We start from the raw sequence: 18857 nt of genomic DNA on the forward strand, positions 1-18857 counted from the left end.
TTAAATGTTTTCTTGAAACAACATATTGTAGGGTTCGACTTTGATCCAGTCCTATCTGCCTCCCTTTTAGGGGAGTTCATCCATTCACAAGGTTATAATTACTAAATCTGTTTTCCTGCCACCTAAAACCCCAGATTGGCTTTCTTATTCTTGCCTCCCCCCAACCCTCTTTCCCCTTTTAAAACTTATGTACCCCTCTTGTTCACAACCCCTCTTTATAATCCCTCCCTCCCCCTTTGATCTTTTCCCCTCCTTCCCTTATTCTTTTTTTTCTTTTCCCTTTTCCTCTTCCCCTTTTTAATAAGGCAAGAAAATTTTCTCTAAAACAAATTCAATTTTTTTTTCTTTGGAAAACTCTGATGAGAGTAAGATTCAACCAATTTCCTCCCCCTCTTAAATTCCCTCAGCTATGTAAGTTTCCTTTCCTCTTTTGGGATGTGGTTTCCCCCATCCCTCCTTCCCACCTTTTCTGATCTCCCTTTTCCATATCCTTCCCTTTTTTTTATTTTATTAAAATCAAATTATACATATGTTCTTTTTGTATATCCCCGAAATACAATTCTCAAGGTTATTTTACCTTTTCTGCATCTCTTGAGTTCTATGGTTGGAGATCAAATTTTTTTGTTTAGTTCTGGTTTTTTCCTTAGGAAACAAATGGAATTATTTGTTTCATTAAATTCCATCTTCTTCCCTGGAAGAAAATGCTCACTTGGCTGGGTAGTTTTTTTGGCTGCATCCCAATTCTTTTGCCTTTCAGAATATCGATTCCAGGCCCTTCGGTCCTTTTGTGGAGGCAGCCAGATCTTGGTGATCCATTGTGGCACCGGTATTTAAATTTTTTTTTTTTTGGCGCTTGAAATTTTTCCTTAATCTGATAATTCTGGGTTTGGCCACAATATTCCTTGGCGTTTTTATTTTAGGGTCTCTTTCAGAAGGGTGTTGATAAATTTTTAAAGTATTTTACCTTCGTTCTATTACATCTGGGCAGTTCTTTTGATGATTTCTTGTAAAAATAGTATCTAGGCTCATTTTTCCATAGTTTTCAAATAATAATCCTCAGATTATCTCTCCTAGATCTATTTTTCTAAGTCTGTCGTTTTGCAAGTAGATAATTCATGGTTTTTTTTTCATTTTTTTTTTGTTTTTGCTTGACTGATTCTTGCTGTCTCAATGAATCTTGTTTCTATTTTTCAGTTCTAATTTTTTAAAAATTATTTTCTTCATTAGCTTTTTTACTTCTTTCTGTATTCAATTGAGTTTTTAAATGTATTGTTTTGGTCTTGGAATTTTTTCCATTTCACTAATTTTTTTTTTAGTGAATTATTTTTTTTCTAATTCAAATCCCTTTCTATGAATTCTTTATTTTTTCAATTCCAATTCTTCTTTTGAGATTTTTTTTACTTTTTCAATTTTATTTCAGGAAGTTGTTTCTCTCTTTAAACTTCTTTCCCTTTCCCCATTTTCTTCTTCTCTTTTGAGACTTTTTAATGGTCTCTTCTTGAGGGCATCGTAAAAAGGACAGTCTTTTTTGTTTGCTGTTTGCTGTCTCTTCAGGTTTGCTGACCTGCTTTTTTCTGCATAAAGCTTTTCCTCTTTTCATCTTTTTATTCATGTTTTAAAAGCCAGGGGTATGCCTCCAAGGCAAGGGGTTACCAACTTCCTCTGCAAGAACAGGAGATGTAAACTGGTTCCCATATGGGGTGCTCTGAATGAGGTTTTCCCTTCCCCAAAAAATGGATTTGGCACTGGGGGTATTAGGTGAGTGAGCTAATTGGGTTAGCAATTCCGCCTAGAGACTAAGGGTGAAAGTGTCACTGCCCCAGGCCAAACCTCTTTGGGGCTTGGGTATTATTGACTGCAAACACCAATTCTACGAATTCTGCCCAGCAGTCTCTGCCCCAGTCTCTGCCCGATTTTAAAATCACTGCAGCTCTAGGCGCTGGGCCCCACTGGGCAGATTAGAAACCTGGGCTGTGTCCTCCTGTGTGCAGGTTTCACACCCCAAGGAAAACACCGTACTGCGTGTTGGGGTTGTGAGCTTGTCGGGTCTGGCTTTCCTTTTGGTTTGGACTCTCTTTGGAACCTAATTTCTCTCCCAGTCTTGCTGATCTCCCCCGGCCCCAGAACAAACCTTTTTTGGCGGACTGCAGATTTTCTTCGGCTGCTGAGGTTGTTATACTTCTTATCTTTATGAATTGTAGCAGTCAAGACTATTTTTGAGGCTCGATATAATATTGATAAAGAGAGTAAGAGAAGAGCTTAGGAAGTCACGTGTGCCTTCTCTGCCATCTTGGCTCTATTCAATTTTCACTAAATATCTATCATACCTAATTTTTCTAACATTTTGTTTACCTCCTTAATTTCTTTCTTCTTTATTTTGTGGTTTAATCTATTTAGTTCTGAGAGAGCAGGGTTGAGATTCCCCACTAGTTTAGTTTTGCTATTTCTTCTTCATCTCTTTTAATTTCTCCTCCCAAGATTTGGATGCTTCCATTTCAATGCTTAGTATTATTCTTTTTCCTAAAATCCTTTGTAAAATATAGTTTCCTTTCTTATCTCTTTTAATTAGATCTATCTTTGCTTTTACTTGATCTGAGATCAGGATTGCTACCCCTGCTTTTTTTTTTTTTTTTATTCATCTGAAGCATAATAGATTCTTTTCTAGCCCTTCATCTTCACTCTGTATGTATCACTCTGCTTTAAATGCATTTCTTGTAAACAACATATTGTTGGATTCTGGCTTTTAATACAGTCTGCTATCCACTTCCATTTTATGGGAGAGTTCCTCCCATTCCCATTCACAGTTCAAATAATTAATTCTGTATTTTTGCTATCTTATTTACACTAAGTTATGTTTTTTTCTTTCCTTTCCCCCTTTCTTCCTCCCAGTATTTTGTTTTTTTGATGACCACCTCCCTGAAACAGCCTTTAGAGCCCCTTCCCCTTTTTTACAATTTTCTCCTAATAGTTCTGTTTTCTCTTCTATTAGTCTTTCCCTTTCTTTTACCGCTTTCCCTTCCACTTCCTTCAAAGTTGAGACGAGTTTCTCTGTGAAACCAAATATGTCTGATATTCTGTCTTTGAGCCAAATCTGATGAGAGTAAGATTCACACAATGCTCATCCCTCTCCCTTCTTTGCCTTAATTATAATAGGTCTTCTTTACCTTTCTGTGAAATGTAATTTCCCTTATTTTACCTCCTTTTTCTTCCTTTTCCAGTACAATCCCCTTTCCACCTCTAGTTTCTTTTTCATGTTATCATAATAAAATCAAATTATACCCACATTTTCAAAGTATACCCACAACAGAAATATAGTTCTCAAAAGTTCTTTCTTTTTTAACCCTTTTATGTTTCTCTTGAGTTCTATGTTTGGAGATCAATTTTTTTGTTCAGTTCTGTCTTTTCATTAGAAATAAGTAAAATTCATCTATATCATTGAATGCCTATCTTCTTCCCTGAAAGATAATGTTCATTTTAGCCAGAGAGCTTATTCTTTGCTGTAATCCAAGTTCCTTTGCCTTTTCAGAATATCAGATTTCAGGACCTTCGATCCTTTAAGGTGGAAGCTGCTAGGTCTTGGGTAATCCTGATTGTGGCTCCTCAGTATTTAAATTGTTTCTTTCTAGCTACTTGCAATATTTTTTCCTTGGTGTGATAGTTCTGAAATTTAACCACAATATTCCTTGGGGATTTAATTTTGGGATGTCTTTCACAAGGTGCTCAGTGAATTCTTTCAATGGCTATTTTATCTTCTGCGTGTAAAATATCAGGGTAGTTTTCCTTTTATGATTTCCTGCCAGATAATGTCTAAGTTATTTTTTTTTCATCTTAGCTTTCAGTAAGTCCAATAATCCTTAGATTATCTCTCTTAGAGCTATTTTCCAGGTCAGTTGTTTTTCCTAGGAGGTATTTCATATTTTCTTCTATTTTTTCTTTTTCTTTTTGGTTTTTGTTGACTGATTTTTGAAGTCTTCACTTCCATGTGTTCACTTCTAAGTTTTAGTGTAATATTTTCTTCAGTTACCTTTTTTTAGCTCCTTTTGTATTTGGCCAATTGAATTGTTTTGTTCATTTCATTTTTTTCTATTTCACAAATTTTGATTTTCAGTGAATTGATATCTTTTTCATATCTATTTTGTAGGGCATTATATGCGTTTTTCCATTTCTTCTTGAAATGATTTAATTTCCTTTCCCCATTTTCTTGTAACTCTTTTTTATGATCCTTTAGGCAATCTTCCAAGAAGGCCATGTGAAATGGGTACCAGCTCGTATTCTCCTTTGGGGCTTCATTTGGAGTTGCTTTGCCTTTAGGAACCTCAAGATTTGAGGTCTGTTCTTCTCTCTCTCTATGGAGAGAGCTGCCTATGGTGAGAATTCTTTTTGGTTTTTTATTCTTTTTTTAAGGCTTGAGGTCTGTTCAATGCAAAAGAGCAACAGCTGCTTTAATTTGCCCTGGGGCAATTCTACTGATTGATTTCCAGTGCTGGATAACTGGGGCTAGGTGCCATGTTCTCCTGGGGTTCAGTGGTTTATAATTTGCCTTTTGTAGCAAATCTGCCATACCACCTAGTTGTAACCAGGACAGAGTAGCCTAAGAGGTTCACAGAAGATTCCCAGGTTGGAAGCTGCAATGCTCTGATTCTTCACCCTAGCTACTTGTCCTGTCTCCCTGTGCTGCGGTCTGGACTTGGCAGACTGTCCCCCAGCCTGTTAGAAACAGACCTGTTCTGAAGTTCTCCCAAGGTATCTTTTTCTGGGAATGGGTTGTACTCCAGATATTTGTGGGTTCTTTGGCTCCAAAACCAGTTCAGAGATTTAATCTGGCCAGTTTAAAGATTTAATCTGCTTTTAGTTTGAGAGAAGGTCAGACGAGATCACAGAAAGTCATGTTTGCTCCCCATCATCTTGGCTCCACGCCCCCCCATCAATGTTCTTTTATAATTTCCCTATAGGAGATCCACTCAAAATGCTTGAGACTTTTCTGTCTTAATTTTTCCTTCCTTTTTACTCTTGACTGATATTTCTGCTTCCTCTTTAGGCACTAAAGTTGAGAAGGTAAGTGATCACAGTTTTATCTTTACCCAATCAGAACACCATTATAACTTCCAACCTGTTTTCCATAGCATACTGGTATCACCTTCATCTAAACCCTACCAGAACTTTGGACACTATCCTTGGGGTGTTGGGCTCTGATAGATGTGAGCTTTTGATTTGTTTTATCTTGGCCAACATTTCTAAACCATTTCTACCTCCCAACAGCACCCCTTTTGGCTTTCTTTTTTGGCTGGCACTCAGAATATAAGCTCCCTGAAGGAAGGGGCTACTATGTATTTGTAATCCTAGTGCTTAGCTTACATGTTCTCTTCTAATATCAACAATGATTTTGCCCTCAAAATAGATAGGTAAATAGAGATCTTTCTATCTATTTATCTCACAAACATTGTATTTACATTGGAAATTAAGGACTAGATTTGTAGTTTTTTCCATATTATTAAGATCTGAGGGTTTTCCTTGTCACAATTTTCATGTCTTTCTTTCTTTAGATGCCTTATGAATCAATCCCTTAATGACTTTACATTGTGTCACCTCTACCATGAATATTATCTTGCATCTTTTTATTTATGTTAGTGCATGAATGTCTAAGGCTGTAATACATGATAAGACTACATGTGATGACTCAGTTTTCCTTAATGGTAAAACAAAACAACATATACTATAAAATTTTACCTTTATACACCTTTTTCATTTTCTTTCTCTTGTTTTCCTACTTCCATTTTACATACCTAAATGTCTTAAGGAGAAGGTCTCTTAGCTTGATCTTTCACCAAACTCCTTAGTAAAATTATGCCTTTTGTACTCTCTGGAGATATTTTTCACATAAAAATTTAGTCTATTTTGCTTTATGAGATTTTTCAAATGAGTTATTTTGGTTATCAATTTTCTGTATGGTTAGGAAATCATTTTTTGTAAATACATTAAAATACTGGGCCCAGACTAATGAATAAATAAATGTGTAAGACACTCTACTATGTAGGACCTGGGTATAGAAGAGGGAAAAGAAATCATTCCCTTTCCTTAAGAAGCTTTGTTTTATTAGAAGTTATGCCACATATACCAATAAGTAAATGCAAGGCAAGAGGCTGCTTTCAGGTTTTAAAAATTAAGGGATTATTTTAGTACTAATATAGCAAAAATGCTTTTTACTACCTGGAAGGAAGGGACACAAGCATTTATTAAGTGCCTTCTCTTTAAAAATATCATTGCAAATATACTTGACTTGAGATTTTCTTGTAGAATTATTTCCTTTGGTGAGCACACTCATCTTTTTGCTTTCCTTTCTAGACTGGTAACTTTCAGTATTTTTTCAAATGTTTTGCCATCACAGTAATGGCTGCATTGTAAATAAATGCCAGTTCTATGAGTTTGCCTGGGTTAACTCTATCTTTTACAATTAAATAAAGACTCTATTCAGGGTGGGGTATACCAAGGGTATACAAGTACAGAAGGAAACAAAATACCTCCTCATAATATATGGCCATACTAATGTTTCTTCTACTATGTGAATTAAAGAATCTTAGCAGAACAGGCCAGCCTCCCTGACAAAGGAAGCAAATAAAAACAGACTGACCTTTTTTGACTTGTCTTCCATTAACTCCTGCATTAAGGCTTGTCTACAAAAGCTGAGAGAATAATGCACTGCTTAAAGTATTACAATGTTAATTTCTCATTACTTTTTTTATGGGTATTACATAATGTAAACTAATGCAAACAGTAGGAAAAGAGGGGAAAACAATTCTTATGTGAAGGTGATGGGTCTGATCCACCATCATACATTAGTAATGATTTTTCCAGGGCTAGTGACAATTTTGTGCTGATCTCACCTTAGAGTTTTTCTCTAGTCTATCTAGCCAGTGGCATGTGATTAGATAATGGCTAACAAGATTAAATGGTGCAGTCTCTGGCTTTGTAATATAATTTGATGGAGATGAAATATTACTTGTTTAAAAAAAATTTCAGGAAACCTGGAGTTCTAGTCCTGGTTCTATCCCTTGTTCACTATCCAACTTTGGAAAATTCAGATAATTTCAGTTTCCTAATCTACCAGCTGGGTATACTACTATTTTATCAACCTAATCATTCTCATATTAGAGCTATGAGGTTCCAATGAGATCATGTACATCAAGGCATAAGTGGCACATATATTTATCATTCTGTATATTTTTCTCAATGAAAAACTGGATTATACTGAGACTAATTTTGTATTTAAGTATTTTGGCCCTATATTCTAAGATAGTTGGTCCAGATTTATCCTTAAAACACCTTGAAAAATAATCTGAAAAGCCAATCTGTTTAATTTTTTTTACTAGCCTATCCAACACTGACAGTTTCATTGTAATTATCTTCCTATTATACATTATTTGTGCTGACCTCACCTTAGAGTTTTTCTCTAGACTATTTAGGTATACACTAATAGAGAAATGCTCAGTGAGAGAAATCTTTGGAACATAATAAATACAGATTTTGAGTCATTTCATGAATTGTCGTTTAGGATCTTGTCTTTCTGAATTAATTCTAAAATAATGACCATTTAGAAATTCTCCCAGCTGGCTCTAAGCCATTTGCTAAATTTTAGAGAGAAACATGTTATTCAGGTTCAGAATTGGGAAAATATCCAATTATGATTAACCCATATCATATAAAATTTTATAAATAAGAAAATGAAGTGTAAGACATGAGGCAACAGTTATCCAGTGAGTCCCTAAGAAAGTAGCGATAGTGAGCAGATAGTACCATACGCAACAATCAGAAATGGGAAGTTATCTTGGGATTCAAGATGATGGAATAAATAGTAAATCGCCATGAGTCTCCCCTAATTCACTTCCAAACAACCATAAAATAGCACCTATACCCAAATCTTGGAATAGAATCAGCAAAGAGATAGGGGTGAAGTAATCTTTTAGAATAACAAACTTGGAAGATAGACAAAAATAGTAAATCTCACTTGGATAAAAGGGAAACTGAATTCAGGACAGGAAGAATTCCAGCAAGTCAGCAGTAAGCCCCACATCACCCTTGGGGATGCTAAATAGTGGGAGATCCTAAGCCCTAGTGCAGTGGAGCAGGCAAACACCAACAACTAGACACACTAACATGTGCCTCAGCTTAGCCAGGGGAATGGACAGATGCCAGCTCCAAAAACTGCCTCATGTCCTAGACAAACAATCTAGTGGCCAGACCTCTAGAAGCTTCAGCATAGTCCCAGGTAGTCAGTAATTAGATTGAAAAGTGTTTCAGTACAGCTTCGAGAAACAGACTTCCAGCAGCCTCAGCACACACTGGACACTAAGATCCCCACCTCATCACCAAGTAAGCTACCAAACCCTTATGGATACCAGCATCACTAGTCACTCCCATTCTACCCCATCAATATAATACCACAAATACCACAAAAGTCTCCCTTGGGCCTCAGGACAACAGTAGTGTAGCACTAGATAAACACCAGGGCCCACAGAACCCTGGCACAAAAAAGTTGACAGTGCCCTTTCCACACCAGAAAGAAGAAGTTAAATTTAAAAATAGAGGGAAAAGGACAAAAAAGATGAGTGAAATACAACAACAAAAATAGAATATGATTATAGAAAGTTATAGAGGCAGAGAAGATCAAGACCAGAAACTCAGGAGACAATGATGTCAAAATACCTATGGTCTAAACACCAAAGAAAAATGGGAAGTGTTTTCAAGAGCAGAAAGAACTCATGGAAGAACTCAAAAAAGAGCTTAAAATCATATAAAACAACTCCTTAATAGTTAGACTAGGGTAATTGAAACCTAATAACTCTATAAGACATCAAGAATCAATCAAACAAATGTAAAAGAATGAAAAAGTAGAAGGAAATTTCAAACACCTAATGAGAAAAACAACTGATCTGGGAAAATAGATTTAGAATTATTGAATTCCCTGAAAGCCATTATCAAAAAGAGGACCTGGTCAGGATATTTTAAAAAATTATCAAGGAAAACAGTCCTCATATCTTGTAAACAGAGAGAGAGTAAACAGTTTGAAGCACATTTTTTTTTTACTTTATTCTTTTTCAAGGTTTTTTCCCCTTATTGATTGCTTTTCTTTCACAACTGAACCCAATGCTGAAATAAGTTTTACCATGATAGCACATGTATAACCTATATCAATTTGACTACAATTTTTGGAAGAAGATGCAATACTATGTTATCCACATTCAGTCCCCACAATCTTCTTTCTGGATGGAGTTGTCTATCTTCAGAGTTGTCTCTCTTAAGAGAGTTAACATTAAGATTGTATTAACATGTGTTAACTTGCATTTCTCTAAACAAGAGTGATTTAGAGCATTTTTTCATATGACTAGAAATGATTTTTTTAATTTCTTCATCTTAAAATTGTCTGTTCATATCCTTTTACCATTTATCAATTGGAGAATGGCTTATATTCTTATATATCAGTTCTCTCTATATATTTAGAAACGAGGCCTGTATCAAAATCCTTGGATATAAATTATTTCCAGTTTTTTTATTCCCTTCTAATCTTGGCTGCATCAGTTTTGTTTGTACAAAATATTTTTAATTTAATATAATCAAGATTATCTATTTTGCATTTCTTAATGTTCTCTAATTTTTCTTTGGCCAAAACTTCCTTCCTTCTCCACAGATCTGAGAGTTTGATTACCTACTCTTTCCCTTCCCCCTACCTTCTTTCCTAGAAGGACCACCCAGAACTCATCTAGTACTGTTTAATGGCAAGAAAACCTGATCCCACTAAGGCACTATCTCTTTATTTTCCTTTTGCCTTCGATACCTCCCCACCAAATAAAGAGATCCTTCACTGGGATACCTTCATATTGTACTATCTGCCCTATGCCTATGATGTGAAGCCCTCCAGCACAATTATCTAATTTACTTCTGTAGATTAACAACACCTTGGACTTTCTATATACTTCTCTACTGAACCTTTAGGAGTTCCAGATTTTTTCATCTACTTTTTAGCTGAATTATTTTTATATTCTCTCCCCAATCAAATGCAAGTTCCTTAAGAGTGGAGCTTAATTTTTTTTTCCATTTGTGTCCCCAGAACTTATCACAATCCTTGGCACATGGTAAGTATTTAATAAAGGCTTTTTTATTCAGTCAGTCACTTGTTTATTCATAAGACAAGTACACAAAAAGCCAATGCATAAGGGAATATGAGAAGAATATAGGAGAGGGCCTGGTGTAGGGCACTGAGAGATTTGTGAAGGAAGGGTTATCTTTCTTTTCTTTTTCTTGAGGAAGCTGGAACAGAGTAGACTTTATGAAAATGGTGCCATCTAGATTTATCCTTGAAAGAGAGATCACAGAGATAGTGATAAAGAAGGAAAATGATGTGATTTGCTCAAACTCATATCACTGCTTAAGTGGGTGGGATAGAATTTGAACCCAGGCTCTCCTAACTCCACATTCAATGCTTTATCCACCAGAATACAAGAAATTTCAATATAGTTATGAGCTAAACTAGATGACTTCTTGTTTCAGTCACATTTGACATTTTGTTCTATGAATAGGATGATACAAGACTATGCAAGAAAAATTAGAGTGCTATCAGACTCTGAATGCTGGGACAAGGCCTCAAAATTTTATTCTATAGGTCAAGGAAAGCCATTAAAAATGTTTTTGCAAGGAATGAGATGATCAGAACAGTGTATTAGGAAGATTATTTGGGCAGTTGTGTGAAGGATGAATTCGAGAGGAGATAGACAAGAGGCAAGGAAGCTGAGTAGGATTTAATTACAATAGAGTTAGAATGAGACAAGGGTCTGAACTAGGGTGATTGCAGTGGGAGTAACAAAAAGAAGAATGATATTAAAGGTGTGAAAAGTCAATGGAGAAATAAGCTTATTTAAACTTTAAACTAAAATTAACTATGAACAGAGTGGGATTTTGGGAGTGTTTTATAATGATGAAACACATTTTGAGGTGTGGAAAAAAAAGAAACTCAATATTATAAGAGAAACTGAACTGATAGCTATGTCACCCATTTTCTTCTTTGAGATTCCATGCATGACTAAATGGAAAAAAAAACACTCCACAAGTTGTGATAGTTCCTTCCCCATGACAGGTTCCAATTATCCTCTTTGGCCTATAGGCAACAATGTTCTGTATTTAATGAGAAATTCTACTTTTTACAGATGCTAATTGATGGTGGGAGCAAATTCACAGGGACAAGCCAAACAAAGGGTGAAAGACAAATTGAACTTGTGTGCCTAGGGAATGAGAGAAGTATGGAAAATGAAGGGAGTAGTCAACCGATATGGAGAGAAAATAAGAATGATAGACCATAGCCATTATGACTTTCTCCAAAAGGTATTAGTAATAACCATTACATAACTTTGCCACAGTTAAATTATAAGTTTAACACCTGTATATCTTATCATGCCATATCCTATACAGTTGGGCTTTCAAGATGCTACCTCTCCCATCATAGAAGAACTCATATATTTCCATGACCACACACTCATAATCGTCTTCTTAATTAGCTCCCTAGTACTTTATGTTAATTCTAATGCTTAAAACAAAACTAACACATACCAGTACTATGGATGCCCAAGAAGTCGAAACTATTTTCGACTGGAAGCAGGTGGACAATTTAAAAGCTGGGTCTAAATAATAAAGGAAGCCTAAGTTTATGGTGATTACATGTGGATGGGAGAGAAGGAAGTATCAGTTCTTGAAGACAGAGTGGTGGTGAGATGAGAGACGGCTGATAGACTAAGATATACTTGTTGACTGTCCTATCTAATCATATAGAAAGAGTGGTTATTGAACAAGGAAAGGTAGGATGAGTAAGGGGTGAGGTAGGAAAGCTGAGAGAGGGAGATTGTCTAATAATGAAGATGAAACCAAGAGAAATCAGTCTTGTGAGGAGACCAAAAAAAAGAAAGAACTTGGTTGAGGAAGTGTAGTACTTGCTGAAGTAGAGACATATAAGTGGCACAGTGGATAGCGTGTTGGACTTGTGTCAGAATCTAAGTTCAAAATTTCAGAAATTTACTATTTACAGCAGAAACTAAGCATTGACCTATACTTAATACTGTATACCAAGATAAGGTCAAAATGGGTTCATGATTTAGACATATTTTAATATAGATATTATAATAAGCAAATTAGAAGACGAAAGCATAGTTTACCTCTGAGATCTGTGAAGAAGGAAGGAATCTGTGGCCAAAGAAGAACTAGAGTTCATTACAGAACACAAAATAGATAATTTTGATTATATTAGGTTAAAACATTTTTGTACAAACAAAACTATTGCAGACAAGCTTAGAAAGGAAGCAATAAACTGGAAAAACATTTTTACATTCAAAGATTCCAATAAAGATCTCATTTCTAAAATATGTAAAGAATTGACTCAAATTTCTAAGAATCCTAGCCATTCTCCAATTGATAAATGGTCAAAGGATATAAATGAACTATTTTCAGATGAAGAAATGAAAACCATTTCTAGTGATATGTAAAGGTGTTCTAAATCAGTATTGATCAGAAAAATGCTAATTAAGACAACTGAGATACCACTACATACCTTTCAGACTGGCTAAAATGACAGGAAAAGATAATGATGAATGTTGGAGGGGATGTGGCAAAGCTGGGACATTAATAGATTGTTGGTGGAGTTGTGAACTGATTTGACCATTCTGGAGAACAATTTGGAACTATACCTAAAGAGCTATCAAAACGTGCATACCCTTTGATCCAGCAGTGTTTCTACTGAGCTTATATCCCAAAGAGATCTTTTTTTTTTAATTGTAACTTTTTATTTTCAAAACATATGCATGGATAATTTTTCAACATTAACCCTTACACATGTGGATCCCTTTCCCCCCTTTAAGATCTTTTAGATCTTAAATGATGTGTAAAAATATTTGTGGCAGCTATTTATGTAGTGGAAGGAAACTGGAAAATGAATGATTCCCATCAGTTGGAGAATGGCTGAATAAGTTATGGTTTATGAAAGTTATGGAATATTATTGTTCTATAAGAAATGATCAGCAGGATGATTTCAGAGAGGCCTGGAGAGAGTTACATAAACTGATGCTCAGTGAAATAAGCAGACCCAGAAGATCATTGTACATGGCAATAAGAAGACTATACAATGATCAATTCTGATGAGCATGGCTGTTTTCAACAATGAGATGATTCAGGCCAGTTCCAATGATCTTGTGATGAAGAGAGCCATTTACACCCAGAGAAAGGACTGTGGGAACATAACATTCTCATTTTTTAATTGTTGTTTGCAGTTTATTTTCTTTCTCATTTTTCCCTTTTGATTTGCTTTTTCTTGTGCAGCAAGAAAATTGTATAAATATGTATGCATATATTAGATTTAACATATATTTGAACATGTTTAATGTATATTGGATTACTTGCCATCTAGGGGAGAGGGTGTGGGAAAGGGGGGAAATTGGAACACAAGGTTTTGCAAGGGTTAATGTTGAAAAGTTATCCATGCATATGTTTTGAAAATAAAAAGCTTTATTAAAAAAACAAACTTACTATTTGTGTGACCCTGAGCGAAATACTTATCCTCTGTTTGCCTCAGTTCCTTAAATGTAAAATAAGGATAATGTTCTACCTCCCATAGTTGTATGAAGACAAAAATCAGATATTAAAATGCCTTACAAATCTAAAGCATTATGTAAATGTGTATTATTGCCCAGAAATATAGGTGGAGAATGATTGATTCCTTTGTAATTTATGGATGAGAAATGAAAGTATTAAAGGTCACCCTTCTCTATGCCTTTATTTTATATCCCCAAACTCTTAAAACTGCAAGGGTAACAGAAACACAGCCAACACTGCAATTATGTAACCCCAAACTCAAATTCCAAAAATCCTAGTGAAAATTATTGGTTGAAAAGGGAATTCATTTTATCTTAATAACTACTCTTGACTGTTAAGAATCTGTTAGTTTATGCAATATTTATACTACTTTGTTTTCTTTCCTTCTACATCTTTTTTTTTTTTTTTGCATGACCCTTTTGGTCATTCTGCTACTTGTTCACTTGCATTATCAGAGAGGCAGCAATATAAAGAGGCCAAAATTTTACGTCAAGAATCATATATAGAAGTTAATAGTTAACATAAAGTTTTAAAAAACATGTGTATTTCATTTGCCCATCTTCCCATATGGCTATGAGCAATTCAAAATTAGTTTGAAATGAAGGATTGGATGAAAGAGGAATAGTTAGAAGTAAAATGGATGCGGGCATTAATGTAAACTTTTCTCAAGAAGAGCATATGTGAATACTTATCAGATAAAAGTGGAAACTTATAAATCCTTATAATAAGCAAGAAAGGGTACAACAAATTTATAATATAGGCAATGTAGGAATTACAATACCAAATTAGCATTTGATTTTATCTCAAATATTCTGAGATGATAACCCTTATTTTATAGGTGAAAAAACAGACTCATAAACATTCATTGACTTGACACTGTAACATTGCTGGTCACTGACAAAATGAGATTAAAATGTAGATTTTCTGAGTATGTCTCTGCCTTTTCCAATACACCAGGCTGAAGAATATATTAAATAATGCATAACCAATTAAGATAACTATTAGAAACATCAAGGTAAGCCTAATTACTTTGATTCATTTCAAAGCACTGTTTTAGATGAACACATCATCAAATAAAGCTAGATCGGTACTCCATTTCTATAATTGGACTTTCATAAAGTATCTAGGGGTGACTCCAGAAAAGTTAGAGGGGATAATGCTTTAACTTTTTGGGAGAACACAGCCCCATAATTTCAACAGAATTTGAAAAGATTAAAAACAAGGGATAATGATAACAACAGTGGATCAAATGGTTGAGATGTTTTCAAGAGAAGGTCAAGTAAAAAAGAGATCTGACTTTTTTTTACACAATTTCTGCTAAGAATCACCCAAGGGGGAATATGATGACTAATGACACAGGTATCAGCTATAATTTTATTACATCAAAATATCTGTTTTAAAACCTGCTAAACATGTGATTTATCACTATAGTGATGATAGATTATGACTTTAGAGATGATAACCTAGCCCTCACAATTAAAAGAATTTATTGACTTAATTTTTTCATTTCCCTCCATATATGTGTGATGTCATATTTCTATAGGAACAGAAGGAAGTCCTTCTATAGTGATATAGGTTGTTACTTTCCCATTACTGTTATTTTTCAACAGTTTAGATGATAACTTGTTAATGATCATGTAGAAAGAATTCAATTATTTGTTGAGTAGATGGCTTCTGAGGTCCCTAGTATAAGTAATGTAAAATATAATGTAAAATGTACTGAAATCTTTGGTTTTCTCCATCCTACAAATCATGACATGTACTTCCAAGAGAAAACTATAGCAGAATTAAAAATTGGAATACATAAAAGAAAAAGAGTTGTCAATATGTAAATGTTTAGCATACTATTTTTATTTAAATATAAATAGTTGTGATTCTCCAACCAAGAGATATGATAATAAAGTGCCTTCTTTGGGATGGCTTTCCTCGACAAATTTTAGAGGAATTTGACTACATCTGTGACCAAATCAGTTGGGGAAAGAACAGGAGTGGAAGCAATAAATTAATAATTATGAATCATCAATGAGACATTAGGGGTATTTATTTCAATAAACAGAAGTCTCCATAAGCAAGATACAATTGCAATTTTCAATATTTTGAGTACTGTCATAAGGAAAGAGTAATTCAAAGGATTTCCAATCTTGTCAATGTGGAATTTCTGCCAGTGATTCAAATTTCAGCCCATCTACACCAATTCATTCTGTTCAATTACTGTCCATGTTCTCCCACAGATCATCCATAAAGTTGCTGGTTCAGAAGGAATCCATCCTCTAGGTCTTTTATTTTTTAGTAGTATTTTTCCCTCAATTGCATGTCAAGATAATTTTTAGCATTCACTTTTACAATATTTTGAGTTCCAAATTTTTCTCCCTCCTTCCTTCCCCTCTTCTGAAAAGGGCAAGCAATTTGATACAGGTTATCTATGTGCAATCATGTAAAACATATTTCCATATTAGTTATAGTTGTGAAAGAAGAAAGAGATGAGAAGGGAAAAAACATGAAAAAGAATAAAGTCAGTGAAAAAAGTATGCTTTGACCTACATTCAGAGTCCATTGGTTTCTTATCTGTGTCAATCGTAATTGATCATCACACAATGTTTCTGATATTGTGTACAATGTTTTTGTGGTTCTAATCATTTCACCTTGCTTCAGCTTATACAATTCTTTCCATATTTTTCTGAAATCTGCTTGTTTATCATTTTTTATTGCACAATAGTACAGCATTACATTCATATATACCACAACTTTTTAAATCATTCCATAATTGTTGGACATCCCCTCAATTTTTAATATTTTGTCATTATGAAAAGGACAGCTATAAATATTTTTGCACATATAAATCCTTTTTATAATTATTTCCTTATGATATAGAATTAATAGTGGTATTTCTGGATAAAAAGATATGCACAGTTTGGTTGCCTTTGGGCATAATTTCTAATTGCTGTCTAGAATGGTTGGATCAGTTCACAACTCTTCACCATTTCTTACTTTACTTTTTTTTCCTGAGGCAATTGGGGTTAAATGACTTGTTCAGGGTCATATAATTAGGAAGTGGTAAGTGTTTGAGGGCAGATTTGAACTCAGGTCCTCCTAACTTAGCGGCTGGGGCTCTATCTACTGCAACTTCTAGCTGTCCTTGTACTTTACTTTTTTGTCATATTGGCCAATATGATAGGTTTAAAGTGGTATCTTATAATTATTTCAATTTGTATTTTTAATTAAAAGAGATTTAGAGGAATTCTTCTTATATCTATAGATAGTTTTTATTTCTTCATCTGAAAACTGCCAGTTCACATCTTCTGACCATTCATCAATTGGGGAACAACTTGTATTCTTATCTATTTGGCTCAGTTTGCAATATATTTAAGAAATGTGGCTATATTGTTTCCCAAACTTTCTGCTCTCTTTCTAATCTTGGTTATATTGGTTCTGTTTCTCCAAATTTTTTTAATTTTTAAATTTAATATAATCAAAATGAACTTTTTTACATTTCTTAATGCTCTCTATATCTTGTCTAATCATGAATTCTTCTCTTCCCTATAGATCTATAAGGTAAACTATTCCTTGTTCTTCTAATTTATTTGGTATCCCTTATGTGTAAATTATGCACCCATTTTGATCTTATCTTGTTTGAAATGTTGATATATACTTAGCTTATGTCTTATTGTTTTCCAGCCTTCCCAGAAGTTTTTATAAACTCTTATCCCAAAGGGTGGGGTGTTTGGGTTTATCACACAGTAGGTTACAATGGTTATCAACTACAGTGTCCTATCTGCTTAATTCATTCCACTTATCCATCACTCATTTCTAAGCCAGGATTAGTTTTGATGATTATTGTTTTAACTCTTAATTTGAGATTTGGGGATGTGAGGCCACTTTCTTATGTATTTTATTAATTCCCTTAATATTCTTTATCTTTTGTTCTTCCAGAAGAATTTTATTAGTATTTTTAATTATATCAAATAATTTTTGGTAGTTTGATTGGGATGGCCCTGAATAAATAATTAATTTAAATAGAACTGTCATTTTTATTATATTAGCTCGACCTATCAGTAATTTATATTTATCCATTTGTTTAGATCTGACTTTGAAAAGTATTTTGTAATTGTGTTGATTTGGTGCCTGGGTTTGTCTTGAAAGGTAGATTCCCAAGTATTTTATATTGTCTACACTTATTTTAAATTGAATTTTCTTTCTCTCTCTCAATGCCGGGCTTTTTTGGTGATATAAAAAATGTTGGTGATTTATATAAATGTATCTTTTATCCTGCAGCTTTGTAACAGTTGTTAACTATTTCAAATAGTTTTTAAATAGATTCTCCAGGATTTTTTAAGAATATTGTCACAACTACAAATGTACTATTTTTTTCTGTGACTATTCTAATTCATTTTCTTCTTATTACTTTTTCTAGTATTTCTAGTATTATATTGAATAGTTGTGATAATGGGCATCCTTCACTCCTGATCTTTTGGAAAGCTTCTTCAACATATATTGAGATAATCTTACAATTCTTTTGGTTTTGTTATTGTGGTCAATTATGTTGACAGTTTTACTAATATTTCTTTCCTGGTATAAAACTTCTAAGTCTTTTAAAATTTTAACATTATGAGTGGAGAAGTTAGTTTTTCTATTTGTTATCTCTTGCTCTTGTTATTTGTCTAACCCATCACTTTTATTAAGTAATTTGTTTTCAGCTAATATCAATATACTTCAAATTTCTTGCTTCTCCAATGTATTTCTCTGTGGCCTTTGGTTCATCTGAAACTTTTATTCTTCAGGAATATTTATAGCACTGTGGCATCACCAAAAGTCATAAAGTATTTGATTTATTTATTCTGTTCAGTCCTAGAAAGCTGAACTCGACCAGTGGGTGTGACAGGGAGAGATTTCAACTCAATATAAGGAGTAACTTTCTAACAATTAAGCTGCTTTCTATAAGAGGAATGAGAAACAGTAAATGTCCCATTGTTAGAGGTTGTCTAGAACATGGAGAGCTATTAGATGTCAAATATTTTTCAGTTTTCTAGTCTATAATAATCTTTAAAACCTGAAGGCTTATAGATTTCTTCAGGTGTTTTTTTCTGACATGATTTGACTAATACAAGAGTGAGCTTATTTAGTATACTGTGGTATTCAACCAAAGAAGAGTCATTTAAGCCCTAACTTGAAGAACTTAAGGGTGCAATGTAATAGAAACCACTATTCAGAATTGTGACTTTCCATCAGTTACCAGT

This window comes from Sarcophilus harrisii, chromosome 2, assembly GCF_902635505.1.
Source record: "Sarcophilus harrisii chromosome 2, mSarHar1.11, whole genome shotgun sequence".
Lineage (NCBI taxonomy): Eukaryota > Metazoa > Chordata > Mammalia > Dasyuromorphia > Dasyuridae > Sarcophilus > Sarcophilus harrisii.